Source organism: Phacochoerus africanus, chromosome 9 (assembly GCF_016906955.1).
Source record: "Phacochoerus africanus isolate WHEZ1 chromosome 9, ROS_Pafr_v1, whole genome shotgun sequence".
In the NCBI taxonomy this organism is placed as follows: Eukaryota; Metazoa; Chordata; class Mammalia; order Artiodactyla; family Suidae; genus Phacochoerus; species Phacochoerus africanus.
Window position 1 is genome coordinate 87564410 of NC_062552.1, and position 19041 is coordinate 87583450.

At 42.4% G+C, this 19041-nt stretch overlaps 1 protein-coding gene across 5 annotated transcripts in view; it reads right to left on the reverse strand.

The window, feature by feature from the left end:
- MCTP2 (multiple C2 and transmembrane domain containing 2) overlaps positions 1-7653 on the reverse strand; it is a 233829-nt gene extending 226176 nt beyond the window's left edge. For 2 of the 5 annotated variants that reach the window (XM_047794409.1, XM_047794404.1), the window contains exon 1: positions 7468-7651. The gene's annotated coding sequence lies outside the window, so the exon portion shown is untranslated. Of the gene's footprint in view, positions 1-7467 lie in introns of all 5 variants that reach the window. The other 3 variants (XM_047794408.1, XM_047794405.1, XM_047794407.1) reach the window with 3 other exon arrangements.
- Between the last annotated feature and the right edge of the window lie 11388 nt (positions 7654-19041).

The following is a 19041-nucleotide window of genomic DNA, read 5'->3' on the forward strand; positions in this document are numbered from 1 at the left end:
AATATTTAAATGTTACATTACGCAAGACTATCATCGTAATAACTACTGGTCATTGTTCAAGGAATGCAATGTTCTTTTCTGACGTATTACAGAGTTCTCAGACTTTCTTAGAATTCACATCTTTCATAATGCTAAAAAAAAAAAAGTCCTCCTCACAACCAAAAACAAAAACTATTACACAGGAGTTCCTGCTGTGGCTCAGCAGTGACGAATCCAACTGGTATCCATGAGGCTGCAGATTCAATCCCTGGCCTCACTCAGTGGGTTAAAGATCAGGTGTTGCCGTGAGCTGTGATGTAGGTCGCAGATGCACCTAGGATCCCGCATTGCTGTAGCTGTGGTGTAGGCTGGTGGCTGCGGCTCCAAAGTCACCCCTAGGCTGGGAACTTCAACATACCGAGGGTGCAGCCCTAAAAAGCAAAAAAAAAAAAAAAAAAAAAAACACCAAAAACTATTACAGTTTTTATTTGTGTTTGTTTCTGGTTTGGTTTGATTTAGGGAGAATTTGGGGGATTTTCTGTTTGTTGTGAAGGGCTTTATTTTTCTTGCATTGTCATCATAGTCGAATCTTAGATCTGAACAGTCACACAGGTATAAGTTTAATACTTTCTTCTGGGTTTTCCCAAGCAGTTCAAAGAGCTCTCGTGAATATTCTTTTTTTGTTAGCTGACTTTCAATGAACAAAGTTAAAACAAACTCTCTGAAACCTTCGGCTCTTCAAAAGCACCCGTCCATCAGTTTCTAAACAACCTCTCTGTTCTTTCCAAATCTTTCTCCAGGCTGATGTGCCTGCCCATCCTTTCGGCTAAGCGGTGGCAGCCCTCCCTCTGGAAGCTGCTCATCTGCCCCCTTTGCCTTATTCTTAGCCAACAGCACACTTTACTGTACTCACTTGTCAAGCTGTCTGACTTCCCCTCTAAGCTTAAGGAAACAGGGAGCTCTCTGCTTTATTCACAAGGAAAACTCTGGCACATACCACACAAAATACACACTCAATTCATAGCTTTTAATAAAAGAACAAATATCTATTTCAGCTACTTTTTGTTTGTTTGTTTTGTCTGCTTTTTTGGGTTTTTTTGTTTGTTTTCTGTTTTTGCTTTTTTTTTTAAGTGCCACACCTGCCGCATATGGAAGTTCCCGGGCTTGAGAATGAATGGGAGCTGCAGCTGATGGCCTGCACTACAACAACGCTGGATCCGAGCTGCATCTGTGACCTACGCTGCAGCTTGCAGCAAAGTCAGATCCTTAACCCACTGAGCAAGGCCAGAGATTGACTCCACATCCTCACGGACTTAAGGATGTCAGATTCTTAACCCACTGAACCACAAGAGGAATTCCTAACATGTTTTAAACGAGCCTTTAGCTTAACTCTGAGCACCTACATCTTCTATATGAAAATGAGTCTTGTAATATCTGTATCTGTAGCAGCTACAAAACAGCGCTGGCCAATCTACATGCTATGTACAATCTATACCCATGTACGTGTGTGTATACATATGCATATTTATGGCCGCTCTACTTGATATGATTCATTTATGGTAGACATGATACACATAAATGCTAAATGAGTATTTCTAATAATACAAAATAACAAAAAAGAAAGATGGTGGTAAATATTTTATCTGATGACAATAAGGTGAGCTCAAATTCTTAAGACCAGCTTTCAGCGAGCCCCTCGTCACCCTCCTGCCAGGCCTGCTCTTCCATACTGGGTACCTCCTCCCACGGGCCAGAGCTCAGGCTATTAAACAGGCTAAAGGCCGGAGGGAGTGGAGGATTCGTCTCCACCCTCCAAGAATGCGTGGAAATAACCTTCTCCATCTGTCATGTCCAAGGAACCCGAGTGTGTTGCGATCCTGCCTGGCCAGGAGGCACGCCCCATTTCCTCCGTGACCTGCTTCTCTCCTCTCTCTCTGGGAGACAGCATTATTCTGTAGCTGATATTATTCCTTCTGTTGAATTACTCAGTTCTTATATCAGCTGCATTACTCTGTCTACCCAAACCTATCTTGGAGTCATCCATGCATTTCAAACTCACAACATCCATGAAACTCAGGATCCTTCTCCAGAAAAAGTCCTCCAGTCCTGACGTGTGTTCCTGGCACCAGCCTAGGGGCCCAAGGCACAAACCTCAGGCTCAATCCCTCTCTCTCTCTCTCTCTCTCTCTTTCTCTCTCTTCCTCCCTCCCACCCACCACTCAGATCCACTTGGTCACCTAGGTAATCTCCTAGATATCTCTCAGATCCTGCCACACCTCTGCTTCCCTATTGCCTTAAACCAAGCCCTGAAACCTCACTCCTGAACAATGATAACCTCTCAACTCCTCTCCCACCAACTCACTGCCAGAATTAGGGCATCTAACGCTGTTCACCAGTAACATCACAGAGCAAGTTTTGCCTCCAAGACTGTAGGGATCATGTCTGGCTGGTCACCACTGCATTTCCTTCCAGTGCCCAACATTAACACTTAGCACAACTAATAATACAAAATAACAAAAAGGAAAGATGGCCAAAAAAAAAAAAAATGACTATATGAACGAACGAATGCAAGAATGAGACCACCAGTACTGTCAGAACTTCGATTCTATATCCTATCATAAATTCAAATTACTGTTTGTCTAAATATTTGTCTCTGGAGAAGTAAAGACTTAGTCATCTGAGGCTCACCCCCAAAGACAAACCATCATTCTACACCCTCACACCTGTACTCATATCCACGGCTATATGTTCTCTTCATGCTGCTTGACATGATGGAGCCGTTCCATGATAAAATGTACAGAATTATGGAGGACAATATTTTTTTCAGAAAGAAAAAGAAAAAAACTGAAAATGCAAAGCATGGCTCTTCCAGATACCTTCCAGAATATAAAGGACAAATACACCAACATCTTCAAGTCCTCTCTCTGCGTCCGAGGGAAGAGGTTGGCCTTCAGAAGAGAGGCCCCCATGTTAATACCCAGATCAAATCCCAGCCTTGTGAAAGAAGGCCACCGTCCACAATCGCTGGGGAAATCCACATGAGCTCACCTTCATGCTGGGGAAAGCAGAGCCTCAAGTTACATAATCATATACACAATCATGGGATTTTCAGAATTTGCACTACGAGCAAATGACAATAAACATTCTTCCTCTCTCATCTGCCATTCTGCCCCCCAAAAGAGCTTGTTAACCCCAAGGGATTAGCAAATCGGGCCATCCCCAGTCGTCTCAGGCCTGCCTTCTAGACCTCTCTCACAAGGACAACACAAAACAATAACAGTGACGAAAACCATGAACAATGACAGTGATGAGACGGCAGGAAGGTGGGCACAGGAACCACACTGCCTGCACTTGAATCCAATTGTGCGACCTGTGACAACACCTTTGGCTCTCTGTACCTTAGTTTTCTCACGCTGAAAAGGAGTGATGATAGCTCTCCCTGTGGGGTGGTAGTGATGATTAAAAGAGTTCTTATCACAATACCCGGCAAAATCTGAACGCTCCATAAATGTAAGTGATAGTACTGGAAATATATTACAATAATAATGCATTAGCATGAGCACTAATCCTCTCATCTTCCCAAGGGATTCTATGCCCTACCAGGTCTCTCAAACATTAAAAGCAAAGGTTCTGGAACTCTAGCAAGTACCCAGATCATCTGAAAGTCATCGTCTTTTTTTTTTTAAGTTTGTGATTCATTTTATTTTATGTTTGTTTTTAAGATTTTTATTTTTTCTATTGTAGTCGGCTTTCAATGTTCTGTCAATATCTGCTGTCATACATATATTTAACAGTCAGAGATATATACACATTCTTTTTTTTCCACATTACCCTCCATCGTGTTCCATCACAAGTGACTAGATGTAGTTTCCTGTGCTATACAGCATAATCTCATTGCTTATCTACTCCAAATGCAATAGTTTGCATCCACCAACCCCAAACTCCCAGTCCATCCCACTCCTTCCCCCTCCCCTCAGGAACCACAAGGCTTCTCACAACACAGGTTGCTGTGCTATAGACACAGAGCTCTGATTCAGAGGGCCTCTGAGATGAGTCTGAGAACATACATTTGTCACAAGTTAATCTCAGGTGTGTGGGTGCTGTTGGTGTGGAAGGACATGTGGAAAAATGCTGACTAAGGGGCCTCTTACATCAGTGGAAGACAGTGTGGTGGGTCCGAAGCTCCATGTACCTAGAAGACCCTTCCTGGATTCCACCATCTCAGCAACCCCACGGGCAACTCCAAACTCAGTTCAAGCATCAAGACCTCTATGTGGCACCAAGAGTACTGTCCTGTCATCAGTGAAATCAGCTCCAAGAGGCAAGGAGCTCTCTGACAATCAGAACCTCGCCCAACTCACTGCTTGGGACATAGCACCCTCTCAAAAAATGGTGAGACAGAATGGAAGCTGGGAGAGCCAAAGGCCAAAAGGTACCCTTGGAGAACCAACCAAACCAGGTCTTAGAGACCAGCTCAGGGGCCTTCCTCTCAGAACTGTTCACTGGACATGAGCCTTGAGTCTCCAATGAGCCCAGGAGGCCTGCCACCCCAGGCAGAAGCTTCTCTGCTCAGCAGACCATTAGTCCTTTGCCTCCAACTACAACTGTGGCTCCCACTCTTTGAAGGTAATGGAGCTTCAGTTTCTGGATTCTCACTGGCATAGGCTCCTATAGGTGCTACAAGCTGCTGGGAGATGCCACGTGTTCTCAGGGAGAAGGCTGCAGTCAGGAAGCATTTTTATGTAAGCATTTCTGGTACACTGCCCAAACAGATCTCAGCAGAAAGAGACAGCAATCTCCAGCAATTGGCTGTAATTTATTTTTCCATTCTAAATAAGCATTCACTTCCATAATTAATTTTGTATTCTTTTTCTTAATGAGGAGCCCCATGCTGTTTACCTTTCAGGTCTCACAAAATCTGAAACTGCCCCTTTCAAACCTCAGGTATACTCTGCTCCTTGGCCCTTTGGTTTTTCTGTGAATTTCTCCAAATCATCACCCACCCTGCCCCTTCATTAGAGCATCTTAACCAAGCCAAGCACACATTTATAAATACCTGCTAGGCAAGATTTCAAATGCTTTTAAGGAGAAGTTCGAGGTGTCCTGACAATTTCTCTGTCAAATGAAGATAGAGGAAAGAAAATGTGCCAAGCATGATCTAGGCAGAATATCCTATATCCTACTTGATCCTCCCAACAAATGGGCATAAAGTCTTTCTTCAACAAGAAACACTTTCTTTAACACTTTAATTTCAATATGAAACCCCTCAATTTTTGCACTAATTACCAACAACTATAAGGACAGTTTTAAGAAAGCAAGTGCTCTCCATGTCAGGAAATATTATTTAAAATTCTAAGTACTATTTTTATTCTCATCCTATACAGTATAACAATTTTAATTTGAAAATCATTTGTGTGGTTTACATACACTTAAAGAAATTGTCAGTTGAGCCGTTAGGGATCATTTACTCAAAAGGCAACACTGGATTCCTTCCTAAAAAAGCTCACTGCAGTGCTCTACACTTCTAGAGATAGATTTAAGGGGAAATTGATAGATCTCTTTTTTTTTTTTTTGACCACACCACAGCATGTGGAAGTTTCCAGGCCAGGGACTGAACCCAAGCCACTGCAGTAATAACACCAGATAGATCCTTAACCTGCTGTGCCACAAGGGAACTCCTAGATAATTTTTAAATTAAATATTAGATACATTCACATTTGATTACAGATTTATACACACACATACAAAGTCCCTTCTAGGTGACAACAGTGGTCTCTCTTTACCTGCAAGCTCTAGAAAGAAATCAAGCTGAAATATGTTAAAGCATACGAATAATAGGAAAGTTAGCTGTTACTTCATTGTGTAATACACGAGGAATACATAAGAGGCTTTACTAATTTGCCCAATTTAGCTATATTAAGTCCTTAACAATATGTTAAGGAAGACACATAATAAATTCTACATTTTGAAAATAGGTGTCCATCTTCTTGTACCTGATTGCTATCCATTTAACAACACAAGGAAAATGAAAACAAATCTCATTTTATTCATGATGTTACCTTAGCTCTCAGGATGTGGATTGTTTTATGAATATAAATTTGAACTCTTATTCCCATTAAATGAGCAGATTTACACTGTCTCACTGTAGTCTGGAATAGTGAAAAGGCATGGGTTCTACACTCAGAAATATCCATCCACACTAAATTTCCAGGTCCACAAGTTACCTTGAAAAAACTGCTGGATTCCTTCCTGCCTTAGTTTCTCATCTGTACAGAGAGCATAACATCTACTTTGTATACTTTATGCAACATTTTTAAGATAAAATGACTAGCATGGTGCTTGGCACAGAGTTGATTCTTAACCTTATTTTAAGGATGGTTTGGATAACCCTGGTCACTTTGGATGAGAAACAGTGTTAATGACAGATATTCTTCAAAGATTTTCATTTTCGCTGCATTTAAAATGCTCATTACCAGAGATTAAAGAGGTACCGCAAAGGCAAAAACACAATGTGCCTTTGCTCTCTTTCTAAACATCCACCTGGGAGAAACCAGAGCCCTAAAATCCCCTTTTGTATCCACACCTGTGCTACCAAACAGCACTCCAGGCTGGCTCTGAGAGAGGTTTCCCCTTAACAGGTGTACGATAAATACTAGTTTAATTGAAACGCTGCTGACCCAAGCCAAAATGAATGCTAATGGAAATCGAAATCCAATAGACCTGTTTTCGATTTGGTGAGTCAGGGAAGCACGTTTCCTTAAGTCCCCAGGTTCCCCAGGAGGCTGCCCGCTGCCGGTGGAACTTCTAGAGCAGATTCAGGTAGGCACCTAGACACGGGTAAAACCCTCAGACATGGCGCAGGAGTGCCTTCAGACGTTCTAATCCACTTCATGGAAACCCAACCAATATTAAAAAGCTATCAAAGCACCATTTGCTTAACAAATGGACAGTGCGCTGGGGAACTAACTGCGGAAGCAATTGCCTCTCAAGTTCACCACCGATTTTTTTTTCTTTTTTAATGTGACGAGACACCCCTAACCTACACGGTTATCAGAAGGCTCTCGTGGGAGCTAAGCCAGTATCTGCACAAGGAATCAAAGTGGACTCTCCGGTTCCCATGAAGGGAGCGCATCCAATCCCACCCAAGTGAAGGACTGACCTCCGCAGAAAGAGACTCAGAGGTGGCGGAGACGGCGACTAACTCCGCTGCGCCCCAAGGAGACCGACCTGGGTCCTTTAAGATGCAAAGAAATCCTGGAGCAGGGGGCTCTCCCCGGTGCGCCCGCCTGCACTCGGGTCCGCAGCCTACCTTTCTGACTCCTGAACCCGCAGCTCCGAGGTTAATAGCTCCACTGAATTCCCTTCCCAGTCGCTCAGGGACTCGCTTCTCTTGGCAGCGGACCCCCATCCCCCACCCCCCGATAGAGCCAGCGGCGACCGGGTGCCCGGCCGGCGCGCGCATCCAGGTGAGCCCGGCAGCAACCTCACCTGTCCGAGGCTGCGTCCCAGGGACTGAAGAGGGGCCGTCGCACGCCCCTCACCTACCCGGACCCCGCCGCCACCACCTCCGTCCCTCGCACGCGCTGGGAGCCTCCAGGACGCGGCGGGGGCGGGGGCATCGAGCCGGGCCGCCCAACTTCCTCGGCCCGCGCCCGCCGGCCCCTCCTCCAGGGCCCCGCCCAGCAGCCCCGCCTCCAAGCCCGCGCGTCACCTTGGAGCTACCTCCCACCTGACCCGACGCTGGCGCGGCTGCCAGCAGGTCCCGTGGCTGCTGTGAGAAGGCGCAGCCGCTGGGTTCTGGGAACCGACTGAGCAAAGAGGAAGAGGTTGCTTGCAACTCCTTGGTCTGGATTGGCTCACAGGAAAAGGAAGATGTGTCCCAAAAGTCTGGCAGTGACTAAGAGAGTTGAGTTTCCTCGCGTTTTAGTTCAAAGTAAGCACTAAGTGTAGACAAAGTGTGGCTGGCACCTAAAGAAAAGGTGACAAAGTTGTCGTCGCTTAATTAATCACTTGCCTTCGCTAATGCAAAGAGGCGCGCGCCTTGCTCCCGTCGCTTCCTAAAGGATCAATGGGAAGGGAACAGCCTCCGTTTTTACCACCCTGACCCTGGAAGAGGTACCGAAGGCAGACAATCCATTAAACGCGCGCCAGGTACACGTGACTGCGGGTGAAGGTCGGCCTGCCAGATGAACAGAAGCTCTGTTTCTAAGCTTAAGTTCCTCATCTCTAAAGATTAGGTGACATACGCGCCCAGCGAGCTGCCAGAGCACTTAAAGATTCTTAAAGATCCCTAAGTGGGATGACTGGCACTAAGGCGTTGAGTAAATGTTTTACTTTGTTCCTTTCCCTCACATTCTTTCTTCCTCCTTTTTCTTCTCCTCCCGCTATAATCGTGCACTTTATTTACTCTACCTCTGCCCAGTCATTTTCTTTTCCCATCTATTAATGAGCCGAGTCTACTACTGGGCACCCAGTCTGTGCCCTACAAGGCGCTGTGCGCTTTCAAGGGGGATATTGGGGGTAAAATCCCTGCCTTCAGGGAGGTCAGGAACTCCCATGATACCCATACCACCCCTAGGAAACAGTTTTCAAATTAGATACAAGAGAATTGTAAAACCCTAAATTGTGTTGGACAGACCAGGCATTCTATAGGTTGCTTTGCGAGAAGGCTGTCTGTGAACTGTGAGGAGCTTAAGTGGTGCTATTGGTGGTTAAGAGCACAGGCTCTAGAGTAGGAACGGATTCAAATCAAATTCAGGCTCAGCAACTAATTATGTTCAGCAACTTCACCTAATGTCTCTGAATTTCGACTATCCCTTAAAAATGAGATTACAATAATAGCTATTACATAGATTGAGAAATAATTTATTTACAGAAAGTCCTTACCACAATGTCCTGACTGACCTATGTTAGCACATAATAAATGTTGAGCAATGATAATACGAATAGGGTAGGATAGGTCGCAGACACAGCTCGGATCCCACATGCTGTGGCTGTGGTGCAAGCCAGTAGCTACAGCTCCTATTCGACCCCTGGCCTGGGAACTTCCATATACCACCGGTGCGGCCCTAAAAAGACAAAAAAGGAAGAAAAATAGGGTAGGAAATGGAGGCTAGGGGAGATAAAAATTTAGAAAACATGCAAACTTGGAAGGAAATGTTAGAAATCAAGGCTCCCATCATCATGAAAAGCATACAGCTACCAGTGATGAACAAAACTGGTCACCAGTTTCTGTGCTTGGCCTGTGACACATGATCATATTGAATTTTCACAAATCTGTGACACAGTTCATAATATCCCTCATTTAGGATGAGGAAAACAAGCCTCAGAATCATGAAATAGCCAGCCTGAGGGGATGAATCAAGTTAGGATCAGAGAAGCCTGAGGTAGATGGCAAATCTGGGCTTTTTCCACTGTGCTCTCTTTGCAACTACATCCCCTTCCTGAGAGAGCAGAGGTAACAGGAAAATAGAAAAAGATGAGAAGGAACCTTGGGTAGGAGAAATAGCAACCACACCTTTAGAGCCAAGTAATACAACTGAATTAAAATAGTAAATGAGCCCACACAAAAAGCTTTTTGCTTCTAACTCCTGCCACAATAGAGTTCCTGTTCTGTGGTTCCTGCAGCCCAACCACAAGTTGAAAATGACTAACAGTGTTTTCCAATCATTAAATGCTACAGAAAGTGAAACATTGAAAGATCACAGAACTCTAAGGTCATATCTTCTCTCCTCTCTCTCACCACAATACCCTCTTCTGTCCATCTTCCTTGAGTTTTTTTTTAATTGCCCAAACATGTTACCTGCTTCTCTCTAATATGTTCCACCCAGGCAATTAGTAGTGTTGCTTTAACCAATTTAACTTCACTGCATCACCACAAGCAGCACTTAGAACAGCAGCTGGACTCATAAATTTTCAATACACTGTTGGCTGATAAATTTTCAACACATTGTTGTTACATTGACTTTCTTGATTTAAAAAAGGTTTTGAACCAAGTCTTAGAGGCACTGACGATGATGTCATAATTGTTACTTTTTTAAAAATAATATCTCCTGAAATTATAAGAGACGGTCTTTGCTGTCTTGCCTTCTTAATTCACAGGAGCAACTAGGTTTTTGGCGTCGGAAGAAACAACTCTACTGTCAATATAATTGAGGCAGAGCTGTCACTCTCCACGTAGAGTCCTACACATACAATTGCTTCCCCATTTCAACAGCATATGCTTGGTTGCATGGCAATCAAATAATTTCACTTTTTAAAAATTTGAAATGGCAGATGTGTCTTCTCCAGGTCCCATGTGCTCCTTTGCTATCACAGCTGATGAGCTCTCTCGTGAATTCGGAAATACTGCCGCCGCGGAGGTACATTGGCAATGTCAGTGTGTCTAAGTGAGCCAGAGCAACTTAAACCAAATACGTTACAATGGCTCTAGTCACCTAGATTCTCTGCCCAGGATGTTAAAGGGGTCTTCCTAAAAGAAAGAAAACCATGTCTATAAATGCTGAGAAGGGTGAGCTCCACCTCTCCTCTGCTCTTAGGAAATCATGACAGGCCTCCTTATATCATCCTAGCGCTGGCTGTGCCATTCATCTAGTCCGACTCGAATCGAAGGACTCAAGTCTCATCTTAAGAGTACAACTCCCTTGAATGCCTAAGAGGAACGTTTCTGAGGTTTGGTTTTTTTTTTTTTTTTTGTCTTTTTTGGGATTTCTTGGGCTGCTTCCGCGGCATATGGAGGTTCCCAGGCTAGGGGTCCAATCGGAGCTGTAGCCGCCGCCTACGCCAGAGCCACAGCAACGCGGGTCCGAACCATGTCTGCAACCTGCACCACAGCCCAGGGCAACACCGGATCTCCAACCCACTGAGCAAGGCCAGGGATCGAACCCGCAACCTCATGGTTCCTAGTCGGATTCGTTAACTGCTGAGCCACAATGGGAACTCCACGTTTCTGAGTTCTGCTACCAGTGAGATTAAGAGCTTGACACCTAGCATCTCTCATCTTCCTTGGTGCTTTCTGGGCCAATAAAAGCTAAAGTAAAAAATAAGTTGAGATATAAATATGTAAATCTAGACCTAGGAGGCGGTGAAACCAATGCCATGGTTAAGGCAAAATTTAGTTCACTGTCCAAGTGGCAAATGTTTAGTGTATGCTACGTGAAAGAAGCATGTACACTGTTACGTGGCACTGAGGAAGTGGCTTTTCTTTTATTGTTAGTTCAAATAGGCTTTGTCATTATATTTACTCAGTTTGTGGGTTTTTTTCCATGTTATAATTGCCATGGCAGATTATAGAAGGCATATTCTCTTTTTATAGTGGCAGTTGGGGAGAGACCAAATTTAGTGACTCATTCCAGACCCAGCTCTACCATTTAACCAGCTGTGTGCTCTCCTGCAGGTGGCTGATAGGGTTTCAGTTTCTTAATCAAAGGAATGGCTACAATAGAAGAGGAGTGTTATTTTCTGATTACTCAGAAATAAGACATTGTAAAATCTCCCTTTGGAAACCCAGTATTTAACTGACTTAGTAATAATTATCCTGTGTAGCAAATTATTTCAAAAACCTAGGCCTTTATTTAATACAAGCTAATCAGCTGGAAATAGTCACAGGTAATAAGTTGCTCAAAGTTATACTTTTATGGATATTGTGCTTTTTAGGGGGTGAGAATTTCTATGACCAACCAGGATTAGCATCTGCAAATAGTTGCTTTTAAAAAGTTAAAGTTATTGGAGACATGGAGGGGAAATCTTAAAAGCTTTAATCTCCCGTTCATCTGATGGGTAGAGCAGACCCAAATTTACTGCTTTCAGATGAAACTTAACCTTGCTCAAGGGTCCTTCCTCATCGGTGGTGTGAATTCCATACATTTAGCTAAGTGCTTAAACCTTCTCCTACATTGAACCTGACTAGGAGAGCATTTCACACTAAACATCATTGCTGGAGCCCCATGTGGAATCACTTTTCTAACATGTGCTATACTGTGTTGCCACTGGCCATAGTGAGGAGCATCTTAGGATCATCCCTGAGAAATGGGTTATTGAATTTGCACTTGAAGTGGTGGCCCGGGTCATTGTTTTCAAAATTCCAGTGATCCAAGGTAGAACTTGTAGATCTTCTCAGACGTGCAAATCTAGGCTTTCCCGCAGCCCTTGGTTTGTTTGCATCCTCTGGCTTCCACAAATAACTGAATTTGTTTCCCTCTCTAATTTGACTATTAGAATATTTTGAGTCACCTGCCCCTGTCAAATGTTCAGAATCGCTTTTCATACATTGTATAAGAGATATATATCTTTCTAACTTATTGTTCTAAGTCTGAGATGACACCGGAGTTATCTTTAAAGCCAGAATATTGAGATAATAATTTTCCATGCAATAAAATGTACATCCATGAACACATCCATCCACATAACTAATTCCACCAAGCAGCTACAATCAGGGCCACCCACTAGAATACCTACAGGGGCTCATCTAGTGAGATCAATGTGTGATTGTGGCCGCAAACAAGAAAACGGATTGTGAAAAGCTGCAGAGCGAATATCCATCCACCTACCAAAGGCATTCACGTTCAAGTCTTACTAACTGTGATGCCGGCCAAAGCTTTCAGGTGGCCAGATGCCAGGTGGACACTTGTGTCCCCTGATCAACGATGAATCTGAGCTCTAAGATACACACTATGAACAGAAGATAAATAAGATATACAGCTTCTGCCCTCCAGGGATTCACAGTTTGACGAGGGAACAGAGAGGTAAAAAATAAGCACCTCAGAGTTTCAGAGGGAAGAGACTCTGGTAACAGCATGTACATCAGCGGCAAGAAACCAGGTAGAAAAGAGCCAAGAGAATTAGCAGAAGCAGTGACTCCATACAGCCCCATGTGCTGCAGGAGATCTTGATGGATGAAGCCTAGTTCATACCACAGGGATGAGCCCACACTCAATGCACAAGAGAAGATCAATTTGAGAAATGAAGCCAGACCTGTTAGCCATATTTCCATAATTGTTTACTTAAGTAATCAGGAAATTTAAATATAGATACATAGGGAGAAATAATAACAACACTTTTGATTGAGGACATTAACAAATATAGACTTGAAGTCTCCATGTGGCCTCTTGGGACATATAATTTGAGTAAATTCTAATTCATCTAACCTCCAATTACTGGCTATAATGATAACCTACCAAGAAAATACAGAATCATTAATGAAAGGATTGAAGAGTAGTCAGGAAACACATGGGGCTTTAAGTGCATAATAATATTTTCAAGTTGATTTGATATACAATTACCTGCTTTACTGACTTTTTAGGTAGATCTTTAGAAGGATTGTTGTTGTCACTACTTTAAAAAATCTGGGCCCAAAATAGAAAATAAAATATTAAAAAAAATTGATCTCAAGCAATGAGGTATTACTGTATAGCAAAGGACCTATATCCAGTCTCTTGGGATAGAACATGATGGAAGATAATATATGAAGAGGAATGTGTATACATATATACATATACATATATGTAAATGTCTTGTTGCTGGGTCACTTTGCAATAGAGCAGAAATTGTTACAACATTGTAAACTAACTATAATCTACTTTAAAAAGTTGATCTCAAAACTAAATTAATTCCTTAATTTCCAGTATCCAGGTGTTAAATCTTTTATGTATTGGGAAATACCTAACTAGACTGAAAAACCATTCATTCTATAAAGGGCTTATTCTTTTGAAAAATAACTTTGCTTAGTTTGAAATTACCATGAGACTGATTTTATTTTATTTTATTTTATTTATTTATTTATCTACTTATTTATTTTTGTCTTTTTGCCATTTCTTGAGCCACTGCCACAGCATATGGAGGTTCCCAGGCTAGGGGTTGAATTGGAGCTGTAGCCGCCGGCCTACACCAGAGCCACAGCAACGCAGGATCCGAGCCGCATCTGCAACCTACACCACAGCTCATGGCAATGCTGGGTCCTTAACCCACTGAGCAAGACCAGGGATCGAACCCACAACCTCATAGTTCCTGGTCGGATTCATTAACCACTGTGCCACAACGGGAACTCCAAGACTGATTTTAAAATTAAGAACGAGGGAGTTCCTGTTAAGGATCCAGCGTTACCGTGGGCTGTGGTGTAGGTCGCAGACGCGGCTCGGATCCGCATTGCTGTGGCTCTGGTGTAGGCCAGAGCCTACAGCTCTGATTAGACCCCTAGCCCGGGAACCTCCGCAATAAATACATACATACATACATACATACATACATACATACGAGAAGGAGGAGTTCACATTGTGGCTCGGCAGTAACAAACTCTACCAGTATCCGTAAGGACGGGAGTTCCATCCCTGGCCTTGCTCAGTGGGTTAAGGATCTGGTGTTGCCAAGACCTGCATATAGCTTGCAGATGTGGCTCAGATCTGGCATTGCTGTGGCTGTGGTGTAGGCCAGCGGCTACAGCTCGGATTCAACCCCTAGCCAGGGACTTCCATGTGCTGCGAGTGCAGCCCTAAAAAGACAAAAAAAAAAAAAAAAAAAAAAGGAAGGATAAAACCATCCTTAGCTAAACAAAATAGATTTTATTTTATGTTTTGTCTTTTGTCTTTTTAGGGCTGCACCCACAGCATATGCAGCCATGACAGGAACTCTGAGAAAATATATTTTAGATCATTTAAAAAAAAGAGTTTCTCAGCCTACAGTCTCAGTGTCAGAATATTTAGTTGTATTTTTGAACTTTTTACAGTGAACTTTGCACCCACCCTCAGGGTTGTGACCTATCTCCTTAGTCTTTATGGTTTTGGTGGAAGGAGGCCTTACTTGATGAATTTGTGAAATGTGGTTCTACTCTAGAACCTCTTATTTGAAAATCCCAACCTTATAGTTCAAACTGAGTATGCTTTTTGATGCACACATTGGTAAAATATGCCCAGGAACTCCATAAAACTAAGAAGGGTATCCAAGTTATGTGTTTATTCAGGAGGTGAAAATATTCCATGTTTTTGTTAAATTTTGGGTCCATAATGCCTTGTTTCTGACAGACTTTCTTCCCCAGTGATGAAATCACTTTTCTTGGGAACAAAGAAAATCTCAACATCACACTATTTCACCTGAACAAACTGTATTTTAATATATTACACAAATTTGAATTTTGTTAAATTGAGGAATTTTGGTAAATTGAATTGTGTTAATTGAATATTTCCCCAAATTGTAGAGTCAGAACGAGTAAGCTTAGAGGACTAGCATTTAAAATGTTTGTGGAGGAGTCCCATTGTGGCTCAGCATGTTAAGAACCCAACATAGTATCCATGAAGATTTGGGTTTGATCCCTGGTATCACTCAGTGGGTTAAGGTTCTGGCCTTGCCGCAAGCTGTGGTGTAGGTCACAGAAGTGGCTCAGATCCCGCATTGCTGTGGCTGTGTCATAGGCCAACAGCTTCAGCTCCAATTCAACCCCTAACCCAGAAACTTCCATATGCCACCATAAAAAGAAAAAAAGAAAAAAAATAATAAAATTTTTGTGAGAAGGAATTTCTTGGTGGCTCAGCAGTTTAAGGATTTGGCATTGTCCCTGCTGTGGCTCTGGTTTCAGCTCTGGCGTTGGTTCAATCTTTGGCCCAGGAAAGGCCAAAACTAAAACCTAAACCAAAAACAATACGATGGCTGTGAAGACATTGTCCCGTTGCCTGCCCATGTTTTGTACAGCTCTGAAGAGCCTGTTTTAGCAAGGTGTGCTGAGGGAGGCTTGTGTCCCCAACAAGCTGGAAACTTCCATGGTCACTTTATAATGAAATGTGGCAGGACAATAAAGGACAGAATTAGCAGCACCATAAAAAGTGTGAATGGACATCTAAAGGGCGGAAATTAAAAATGAAAAAGCAAGTGATCAATGAACAGTGTGGGGAAGCAAGCTGGAATATAAATTGGTACAGAAAAACCACTATAAACCATCAGGACCAGAAAATCAGAAAGTGTGATGATAAATAAGATAGACAATAACTCAAATGGGCCCAATAGAATCAAAGTTCATAATACACGTAGCTGTGTTGTAAGTCAGAGGAGAAAATGGATTTTTCTTCTTTGTGATCACACCTCTCTCTAGGTGTAACTGTCACTGCAGCTTTTTGAAATACAGCAATATCTGCTTAATGAAGAGATTAGCAGGCTACCATTGTGACTTATCTGACTCTTCTCTGAGAATAAGAAAACTCATTAGCTCATCCCTGCCATTCAGCTCAGGAGATGCACGTGCTCTATGTTACTGAAAAGAGTGCAATAGTAAAAAAAAAAAAAAAAAAAAGAGTTCTTTGCAAGAATTAATGTTTGGTGTTAATCAGTGTTATCTTTATCATACAAGCTCAAGACAGAAGTTACAATGATCTGTGTACGAAAAAAGCATCTTTTATTGCACCCATGTCTTTTATTCTCCCTTTCTCACATTGTATTCTGCCAATGATCTCCTATACAGACCCCTTGATCCCCATCTTTCCTACCACCTGACTGAGTCTCTCTGAGTCCCGAAACTCCTCATAGCCAAATTCTATCTCCCTAAAAGCCCACATAAGATACTGTCTCCTGCACAAAGAATCCCCCTCATTTCTCAACCCTAAGCAATGCCTCTCTCCAAAGAACTCTCATAGCAGTATCCTTACCAATCTTATAAAGCTTCAATCAAGAACAATTTCCTTGTGTTAGGAGCAATTTCCAAGTGCTTAGGAGTCAGTGCTTTCACAGCTAATGTCTGGGGTCAATCCATGGTCTAGGAATTTAAATCCCACAGCAAGCCACTGCATATGGTGGCCAAAAGAAAAAAAAATGAATTTTTAAGGAGGTCTCCTTGTGGTTCAGTGGGTTAATAACTTGACATAGTGTCCCTGAGGATGTGGGTCCAATCCCTGGCCTAACAGTGTGTTAAGGATCTGGCATTTCCACAAGCTGCGGTATAGGTCATAGATGAGGCTCAGATCCCACGAAGCTGTGGCTGTGGTGTAAGCCAGCAGCTGCAGTTCCAATTTGTCCCCTGGCCTGGGGACTTCCATATACTGCAGGGGCAGCACTAAAAGAAAAATAAGAACAGTTGCCTCTAGAAACTCTTGCTATGGCGCAGTGAGTTAAGAATCTGATTGCAGTGGCTGAGGGCACTGTGCTGCAGTTTGGATTCAATCCCTGACCCTGGCCTGGGAACTTCCACATGCTGTGGATTAAGCCACTTAAAAAAAAAAAAAAGAAGAAGAAGAATTGCCTCTATCTTTTATAAAATAATTGTTTGGGATACCTGTTCTATCTATCAAACACTCATTTGTTTCACATGTATTTCTGGAATACCTATTTTGTTCAAGGATAATCTACAGAATATAAGGTTTTGGTCTCTGAGATATATATACATACAAATATATATATACATACTTGTGTGTGTTTATATATATATGTATATATATGTGTATATATATATATATATATATATATATACACCCAACATATTAGCTATCTATGGGTGTGAAAAGAATTACTCCAAAATTCAGTAGCTGAAAGGAAAAAGCATTTATTATGTCAGAGTTTCTTTGGGACAGGAATCCTCATATGGCTTAGATAGGTTTTTCTGGCTCAGGCTTTCTCATGAGGCTATAGCCAAGCTCTCTGCTAGGGAAGCAGTCATCTCAAAGCTCAAATGGGGCTGGAGAATCTACCTGAAAACTCACTCAAGTTGTTGCTGACAGACTATAATTCCTCGTTATGTGGTCTGCTCCTTGGTAGCTGTGTGTCCCCTACCATGGCAACCTGTAATCAAGGTGAGAAAGAGGAGTCCCTGTGTGGCTCAGTGGATTAAGTATCTGGTGTTGTCACTGCAATGGCTCTGGTTGATGCTGTGATGCAAGTTCAATCCCTGGCCTGGGAACTTCTGCATGCTGTGGTCCTGGCCAATAATAATAATAATAATAATAATAATAATAATAATAATAATAGAAAGTGACCAAGATGGAAGTCATGATCTTTTTTTACCTTAATCTAGGAATTGACATGTCTGGTTTCTGCCACACTTTCTGCATTAGATACAAATCAATAAATTCATCACATACATAGAAGGAGGAGATCATACAAGGACATGGACAACAGGAAGCCAGGATTATAAATTTAGAGGCTGCCTACTATACCTAATTAGCACAAAAAATATATAGTAAATGTCTGATGAATAGTCTGTCTAGGATTTCTTGAGATTCTTCAAGTTGAAAGTTTATATTTTAATCAAATTTGAATATGATAAATTTTTCTTTCTTTTTTTTGTCTTTTTTGCCTTTTCTAGGGCCACTCCCATGGCATATGGAGGTTCCCAGGCTAGGGGTCTAATAGGAGCTGTAGCTGCCAGCCTCCACCACAGCCACAGCAACACGGGATCCGAGCAACGTCTGCAACCTACATCACAGCTCAGGCAATGCCAGATCCTTAACCCACTGAGTGAGGCCAGGGATTGAAACTGCAAACCTCGTGGTTCTTAGTTGGATTCATTAACCACTGAGCCACAGGAACTACGAAGTTGGTACCTCTTTATGAAGTTATGGTGTCATTTTCCCATCAGCCAATTGCTTGAAGAAATTGGACCAGATCAAAAGTTCTTATTATTTTCATACAAAATTTACTGTATTACTATTATTATTTTCAATTTGGTTACACAGAACACCTTACTGGATGCTCTGATAAGGGTGTATAGCCCTCTTATAAATGTCAGATGAATAATCTGTGTAGGATTTGTTGAGCTTCTTAAACCTGAGAGTCTATCAACAGCCAGTTGGAGGCTGACAGCCATGAGATCAGCGTTAATTCATTGAGTTGATCCAATTTCAAGCAGAAGTAAGGAAGCAGCATCTAAGCCTGTACTGTCTCATTATGGGAAATAGCCCTTCTGTAAACATAAGCCTTTATCATTCTAGTACTTAAATTGTAGCAATCTTTGCCTCAAGTATCTTTGCACAAGAAGTAATGCTATTTAAGACTTGAGTCAAGTCTTGCCACTCAGAATACTGGTCAATCTTTTTTTTTTTTTGTCTTTTTGGGGTCACGTATATGGAGGTTCCCAGGCCAGGGGTCGAATCG